This window comes from Hemicordylus capensis, chromosome 1 (assembly GCF_027244095.1).
Source record: "Hemicordylus capensis ecotype Gifberg chromosome 1, rHemCap1.1.pri, whole genome shotgun sequence".
Taxonomy (NCBI): Eukaryota; Metazoa; Chordata; class Lepidosauria; order Squamata; family Cordylidae; genus Hemicordylus; species Hemicordylus capensis.
Window position 1 is genome coordinate 51076326 of NC_069657.1, and position 8809 is coordinate 51085134.

At 49.8% G+C, this 8809-nt stretch overlaps 1 non-coding gene across 1 annotated transcript; it reads right to left on the reverse strand.

The window, feature by feature from the left end:
* Nucleotides 1-8468: 8468 nt before the first annotated feature.
* Nucleotides 8469-8632, reverse strand: LOC128341405 (U1 spliceosomal RNA). The gene has a single exon (XR_008314408.1). It is a non-coding gene; the product is annotated as a U1 spliceosomal RNA (small nuclear RNA).
* Between the last annotated feature and the right edge of the window lie 177 nt (nt 8633-8809).

Below are 8809 nucleotides of genomic sequence, written 5' to 3' on the forward strand. Positions count from 1 at the left end.
TAATCTGGTGGGCATAACTTCTAGGGACTCAGCATCAAAGGCTGTGTATTCATGTCTCTGAATCTTAACTGGGAATGACAAGCATAACTCCAGTGGAAGGTGGTCACTATCAAATCTAGGGACAACACTAAATCCCACAACCAGATCTAGCAGATTTTGGGAGCATATCATGTAATCAATTGTCGAAGTTCTAGAACCTGACCAAAAGGTAAATTCTGCTGGGTAGTCATGGGGCCAGATGCCATTTAATATGTATAAATTTAAATCATAGATGGTCTGGGCTAACTTTAGACCAGCAAAAGAGACCCCCTTATCCCTGAATCGGCGTACTAGGTGGCCATCAGGAACTGACTGATCAGGGGGATAAAGATGGAATCTGCTGAATAGTGTTTTATCATCATGCCCCATTCGGGCATTGAAATCCCCCACTATCAGAAGATAGGCATCAGGAAATTTAATCTGGAATTCCGTGAGATATGGCTCAAGACGTAACCAGGTCTGGTTGACATAGGCTTTCTGGCGTCTTAGGGGTATATATACATTAACCACTATAAGGGATAGGTTACCCAGTTGAATATAAATGGCCATAGCAATGGAATCCAGAGATACAATTTCCCTAGCCTGTGCCCTAAGTGACATCGACACAAACACTGCAAGGCCACCAGCTGGTCTCCCCTTCTCTTGCTTCCACCCCGCCCCAAAGATGCCTGGACCATATATACATGAAATCCCTCCAGGAACACATCTTCCACCATCCATGTATCTTGGCATATAAGGATGTCTATTTTGGAAACATAGTCAATAAATGATGGATCAGCCAACTTGGCCTTAAGGCCCGCCACATTCCACGAGGTGATCTTCAAAACGCTTAGGTTTCTCTGGAGCAGTCATTTGGCAGATACAATGATAGAAATCTCCTGGGGAGTACAAGTTGGAGGATTTGTGTCTTCTATGGGATCCGTCCCGGGGCCCTCGCCCAAGGGAAAAGTACACGAGGGTTCCAACTCTAAAGGAACAACTGTCTCAATTGAGGGCCATTGGCAGCTCTCGTCGGATGCTGGTACTCCATCCTCAGAATCGATAACAATGACTGCCTTCTCCTCTTGATGTGGCACTATACTAATGCCACCTGGGCTCTGCTCGCTCTCACAGCTAACCTCAGGAGGGAGGACAATGTCCATACAACCAGAATCCTCTTCAGCGTCTTCCATCTTATTGGAGACATCCTCCCAAGTAAGGGGAGGGTGAGCAGCTACTGGTGTAGAGGGTAAATCATCATGAGCTGGAAATAAATCTGGGAGGTGGGTATTTACACTTGATATGGAGGGAATTGAGGCAAGAGGGTCTAGAAGAGTCAAGATCGAATCGAAGTGAGGATCAAACGAGAGACCGGCGAGGGTATCAGATGAAATTTGGCCGGCTTCTTGCAAGGCCATAGTAGCTTGCTTCACAAGGTTGGGGTCCTTCAGCAGCTCAGAAGGAGGCTGAGAGCTCATTTGAGTACATCCCCCATTAAAGTGCTCAGGGTTGTTATTTGCTTTCTCAGGCATCTCAGGTGTTAAGGTGAGAAGGGAGGACTCATTGCTCTCATTTAAAATTATAAGGTCATCAGCAAGAGTTGTAAGAGTATCATGGAGATTCCTAAGGGAATTTGTTAAGGGAGTCAGGCAATGCTGTGTATCCACAGCTTTGGCTTTAGAGGGCTCCTGATGGATAGGAATATTTAGAGCCTCTGATTGCAGAAAGGGCTTTGAAACGCTGGGTGAATCTTTACTGGAGAAGTGACCTTGACGCTTAGTCCCGTTTGTTTAGAGTGTTTTCCTTATGGGTTGGGATAAGGGCTTTGGAGAATGCCTTTTAACAGGCTGTGTTTTAAGCCTCTTTACAGCCGGGGGCAGCACATTGGAAGTTTCAAAACATCTCAAAGGTCTTATGCCGAACTGGTTCAAGCAACTTTGAATGTGAAGGAGCAGATTCGGCAGCCAAGATGATTTACAAATAAGCATGAATCTTTGGCAGCTGTTTATCTTGGGCAGAAAATAGGAGGAAACAATGTCTCCAGATTGAACATTCTGCCTGGTTAATTGCCTCAAAGAGTTCAGGATCTTTGTTTTGTTTGACCAATTGCCCCTGTTTAATGGTGAGTCTGCTATCTGGAGACCTTATATGCCAAGAGAATTTTACAAGGCTGTAACTGGAGCTTAGCTGAGCCAGCAATCGGAGGGAAAGCAAAGGAACAAGCGGGCTGCAAGGTTTCACATTGGTCTCCCTCAGTTAAGTTAGCCTCAGGAGAGCATGCCACAGTCTTTTCTGAAAACATTGATTTAATAGAGTCAAGTTTGTTTTCCAAACGATATAAAATTTTTGTGAGATGGTCGAATGAGCAGGCAATTAGAGCACATTGCTGGATAAAAAGATCACCCAACTCTTTGCCTGAGTTGTGTTCCTGGGGCACTTTAGTTGTTTTCTTATCAGAGGACGCAGATGGAAGGCTTGCCTCCTTAAGGGGAGAAAATCTGTTATGAAGGCGGACAGGGGATAGTTGACTTACTTTTCAGGTAATAAAAGAGTAAATTCTGGACTGTTTGGGTAACCTCTGCTGGTCCGCTTCTGTGGGAGGGCTTGTTCTCGGTAGTTTCTTTTTGCCCATCATCTGGTCACGCAGGCAAGAATAAAATCAATCATTACACCCCCTTTGAGGGCTTAAAAACAGTTCAAAGCTCAACAGTTTGGAATAAAAGTTGTTCAACCTAGATTAAGTTAGTAAAAAAGTGAACTGAGAAGAGTTAAAATAAAAATAACAAGCTAAAACAAGAAAAACGCTGAGAGCTCAGCTAAAAGCCTGCTGTCCGTGGCCATGTTAAACTCCTCCCCCGGGATAACAAACTGAGACTGAATCCAGATAAGACGGAGGTACTTATTGTGCAGGGTTGAAACTCGGGAGATAAGTTTGATCTGTCTGTTCTGTCTGGATGGGGTCACACTTCCCCAGAAGGAAAAGGTGTACAGTCTGGGGGTGCTTCTGGATCCAAGCCTCTCTCTGATCTCCCAGGTTGAGGCGGTGGCCAGAGATGCCTTTTATCAGATTCAGCTGATCAGTTTCAGCTGCGTCCATTTCTTGAGATAAATTGCCTCAGGACAGTGGTACATCTTCTGGAAACCTCCAAACCGGATTACTGTAATGCGCTCTATGTGGGGCTGCCTTTGTATGTAATCCAGAAACTACAGCTGGTTCAGAATGCAGCAGCCAGGTTGGTCTCCGGGTCATCTTGGAGAGACCATACTCCTGTATTGAAAGAGCTACACTGGCTGCCGATAAATTTCAGGGCAAAATACAAGGTGCTGGTTATCCTCTATAATAAAAGGCTTAGGTGTGATCCCGTGTCTTTCTCGGCCGTTCTGGGCATGCGCAGAGCGCAGAGCGCATGCCCAGAACGTCCGAGAAAGATATGGCACCAGGCACCAGGCGGCCATGTTGGAGGAGAAGCGGCGGCCGAGGAGAAGCGGCGGCTGAGGAGAAGCGGCTGCCGCCGAAGCCAGGCAGGAGGAGGAGGCGGCGGGGGAAGCCGGCTGAGGCAGTGCCGGAGCCGTGGCTGAGGCCTAGCAGCGCTGCCGAATCCGGGTGGGGGGAAGAGGACCCCCCCCACCCGAAACCACCGAAGAGGAAGAGGCAGAGGAAGAAGCCGGGTGAGGCGGCAGCAGAGCCGCGGCCGCCGCCACCAGACAGGTTGAGGAGGCGGCTGGGGAAGCCAGAAAGGGGAGGCCTGCGGTGGCGGGGAGACCGGCCACGGCATGGAGGCTGGTGGCGGCGAGAGGGGGAATGGCGGCGGGGGGCCTGGAGCGCACAACTCTGCCACAACGGCGGCAAGACCGGCCCGGACCCGCAAAGGAAAGAAACGGCTGCAGCAGATCATATCCCTACTAGCGCCCGTTATTTTAACGGGCTTAAAAACACTAGCACCTTCTAAAGCCCTAAACGGCTTTGGCCCTGGGTATTTAAGAGAACATCTTCGTCATGAATCCCACCGCCTATTGAGATAATCAGGAGAGATCCATCTGCAGTTGCCACTGGCTCGTATGCTGGTTGCTTGGGGATGGGCCTTCTTTGTTGCTGCCCCAATGCTTTGAAACAGGCTCCCTGCTGAAATAAGAACCTCCCCATCTCTGACAATTTTAAAAAAATCTTTAAAGACACATTTATTCACCCAGGCTTTAATTGAATACAATTTTAATAGTGTTAACTTTGTTTTAAAATATTGTTTTAAGGTTTTAAATTGTTGTAACGTTTTAACTTTTTGCTGTCATTTATTTTAACCAATGTATTAATTCCTTTTATCTGTTTTAACGAATGTTTTAACTTTTCTGTTTTTGTTTGGCTCTTCTTATGGTGGGTGCGCAGATGGGCGCTTACACTAACTTCCAGAGGATAGAAATTGTTCAAACCAAATTTATCAGGGGTATACTGAGGGTTGCTCGGTCTGTCCCCAACGCATGCCTTAGACTGGAAGTGGGTTGGCCCACTGTTGAAGCTAGAATCTGGAAGGCTAGGTTCAGTTTTTGGCTCAAGTTGTTTTTCTGCCCTGATGGGCTTGCCCCGTTAGTTCTAGAAGATTCTTTTAAGACCCGATGGAAACGGGCCATTGACAACAGATTAAGTAGTTTGGGTTTTTCATCTTTGGTGATAAGACAGATGGGCCTCGAGAAGGCCTCAAACGCCATAAACCAACGGATAATGGACATTGCCAAGCAGGAGGATGTTAGCAAAATAAGACCTGGGGTTTTTATGGGGGCTCAAGCTGATAATTGGCTCCCGGCTCGATACTTGATAAAGCTATCCTTCGTTGAACACCTTAGAGCAATGACTGCGGCCAGGTTCAATGCCCTTCCTTCAGCCGTCCTGGAGGGGCGATTTCTGAAAATCCCTTATCCCCATAGATTGTGCCCGTGCCATGCAGGAGAGGTTGAATCCACCGAACATGTGTTGTTGAATTGTTGTTTCTATAAAGAGCTAAGAACAGAATTAATTTTCCCCCTTTTAAGAGGTCGTAGATTGACCTCAGGTCAGGAGAAGGTGGATTTTTACTTGCAGACTTGGATGATTTCATCTCGACAAGAGTAGCCAAGTTTCTTTGTATTGCAAGTAAACTCTGCAGAAGACATGTTGAGAGGTTAGAGGCGGGCATAGTATAGTAGGAGGGTGAACTGATTATATCTAGACAAAAATTTTATGTATGATATTTTTACTGTACTGTTTTTATTGCAGTTTCTTTTGATGTTTCTGAAGTGTCGTGTCATGTGGTGTGTGTGTTTATGTTGTATTGAGTGGCCATTGGCCGTAATAAAGTACTATTACTACTACTAGTTTGTTATCCCTCATCCAGCCCATCACTGCCTGATGAGATTGACATGGAGAAATAAATTTGGGTGTCATCAGCATACTGCTAGCACTCACCAAGTCTCCTGCTGATCTCTCCCAGTGGTTTCATCTAGATGTTAAACAATACTGTAGACAATACAGAGCCCTGAGGGACACCATATGGAAGTTCAGATTTTGTAGAACTACATTCTCCAAGGGACACCATCTGGAACCTGCCCGAAAGGTAGGAGTGAAACCACTGCAAAACAGTGCCCTCCCCACTCCCAACATCCTCAGATGCTCCAGAAGGATACTATGGTTGATAGTATCGAAAGCTGGCGAGAGGTCCAAAAGGACCAACAGAGTAACATTTCCTCTGTCAATTTCCAGTTGGAGATTATCCATCAGGCCGACCCAGGCAGTCTCTACCCCACAGCCCACCCGAAAGCCAGTCTGAAATGGGTCTAGATAATCAGTTTCCTCCAAGACCATCTGGAGCTGGGAAGCCATGACCCTCTCAGTTACCTTGCCCAACCACAGAAGGTTGGAGACGTGCCTGTAGTTACCCAACTCTGAGGGATCCAAGGCAGGCTTCTTCAGAAGCAGTCTAATAATTGCCTCCTTGAGACAAGGAGGCATCCTTCCCTCCCTCAGAGAAGCTTTTATTATCTCTACCAGGCCTCCTACAACAACCCCCCTGCTAGATATTATAAGCCATGCAGGGGCATAACAAGGCTGGAGTGGGCCCAGAGACAACATTTTAAAATGGGCCCCTCGCTGATACACACACACACACACACACATGTGACGTGCCTCTGTGGGGGCCCTCGAGGCGTGGGGGCCCCCAGGCAGCGGCCTCCCCTTGCCTAATAGTAGTTACGCCCCTGAAGCCATCTCAGGCAAGGGTCAAGAGAACAGGTAGTAGGCCACACTGCTCCAAGCAGTTCATCCACATCCTCAGGAGTCACAAACCAGAATTGATTCCACCTAACTACACAAGAGGAATTGCTGGACACCTCCACATCAGACACTGAAGAAATTGTGGAGACTGAGTCTAAGTCAGCCAGAATATGAGAGATTTCCCCCACAAAAAATTCATTAAACGTGTCACAGTGGCTAATCAATGGTTCCAGATTCTGATTCAAAGGAGGAGCGACACGTACTAGCCCTTTCACAACCCTGAACAACTCCGCCAGATGTGAACTTGTGGGTGCAATACGGGTAGAAAATAATCTCTTATTTGCCACATGTATTGCCTGAGCATAGATCTTCAAATGTATTCTATGTTGCAGTCTGTCAGATTCGAGTCAAGTCTATCTCCACTTGCGCTCCCGTCATCTACCTTGCCGCTGCAGCCCCTGTAATTCTTCCATATACCAAGGGACCAATTTTGCAGCGGGTCAGAGAGGATGCTCAGGAGCAATTGTGTCTACTGCCCCGGGGAGTTTGCTGTTCCAGTTCTCCACCAGAGAACTGGAACAGCAAACACCAACAGGATTGCGCGCAGAGCCAACACTAAATCCCTCCAAGGCTTCTTGGAATCCTTTTGGATCCAATAACCTTCTCAGGCAGACCATCCTTATAGGCCCTTCAGCCTTGCGAAGGTGGGAAGTTATTGTGAGTCCAACCTTAACCAGATGGTGGTCTGTCCATGACAATGGGGAATCTACGCATGGAGTACCACTCTGATCATAGTGAAAGATCAAATCAAGCATGTGACCAGCAATGTGCATTGGTCCTGAGACCACTTGGGATAGCCTGAAATGAATATTGAAGTCTCCCAGCACCACAAGCCTGGGGGACTCCAACACCAAACCAGAGACCAAGTCCATCAGCTCAGTTAGGGACTCTGTTGAGCAGTGGGACAATCAGTATCTATCTATATATTTCTCCTGGGTGTGCCCAGGAGAAATGTGTCCCGGCAGCCCAGCTGATTGGCTGGGCTGCTGGGGCGCCTGATTGGTCCTGGCACACCCAGGAGAACGGCGGCGGCGGCCATGGCCAGGGAGCCAGGCGGGCCCGGCCGCGGAGCCGAGGCGGCGGGCATGGCTGGGCCCGGCGGCAGCGGCACTCCTGGGCCCGGCCACAGCGATGGGCCCGGCGGCGGCACCCTCGGGCCCGGCGGCGGCGGCACCCTCGGGCCCGGCGGCCGCGGCGGCGGCACCCTCGGGCCCGGCGGCGGCGGCACCCTCGGGCCCGGCGGCCGCGGCACCCTCGGGCCCGGCGGCCGCGGCACCCTCGGGCCCGGCGGCCGCGGCACCCTCGGGCCCGGCGGCCGCGGCACCCTCGGGCCCGGCGGCCGCGGCACCCTCGGGCCCGGCGGCCGCGGCGGCGGCACCCTCGGGCCCGGCGGCCGAGGAGGTAAGGCGGCGGGCCCGGCGGCCGAGGAGGTAAGGCGGCGGGCCCGGCGGCCGCAGAGGTAAGGCGGCGGGCCCGGCTGCAGCGCAGGCGGCGGTGGGCCCGGCCGCACTAGAGGCACAGATGCTCTGTGCCCGGGCCCACTAGTACCAACAAAAGTACCAATCTATTCCTGATCCCGAAACTTAGGTACACATATTCAATATGGTCCAGCGCCTCAATAGGGATCCTAGTAAGGGAGATGTTATTCTTATAGACTAAATAAAATTAGTCCCCACCCACACTCAGGCTTCCCAGGTGGGAATATCTGTTTTAATGAATGTTTTAACTTTTCTGCTTTTGTTGTAAACCGCCCAGAGACGCAAGTTTTTGGGCAGTATAAAAATCTATACTGATAGACAGATAAATAAAATTAGTCCCCACCCATACTCAGGCTTCCCAGGTGGGGGGGGGGTGAATCTCTCTCATACCTTCATGAATTCCCTTCTTTCCCTACACCTACACAGGGTGATGAGTGTGTGTGTGAGAATTAGAAGGCTGTGTGTGTTTGCATGTTTTCTGTGCCTGCACGCCGTCCCCATAAAAGAGTGAAGGTTGCGATCCAATACACACCTGTTTGAAAATAAGACTCATGGAAATCAAAAGAATACATAAAAACTCCTCATACCAAAAATAAAATGACACAAAGAAGTGAAAAAGGTGAGCAGCGGAAACAGTAGAAGAAGCGCTTGTTCTGTCTTTAGCTACACAATGCCAGGGGAAAGCGCGAACGCAGTCCCCCACTACCACAAATTATGCAGTCGAGTTTCCCGCATTTGGGGAAATCGCAGGGGTCAGCACACCCGCAGTGCAATGGATGAGCCTCACCCTGGGAAAACCTCCTTCGTGATCAAGGTGTCTCCCCTGCCAGGTAAGTATGCTTTGCTGCCCTCGCCACGCCATACCCCACACCCTCACGCTACACTTCAGGACACGGCGGCTGCCAGGCCAACACTTTAAGGCGCCCACCACGCCTAGAGCCAGCTGAGCACGCTTTGCAAAACACACGGCGAAGACCACGGGTGCCTCGGCCGCCCTGTCAAGCCCTCGGCGCCC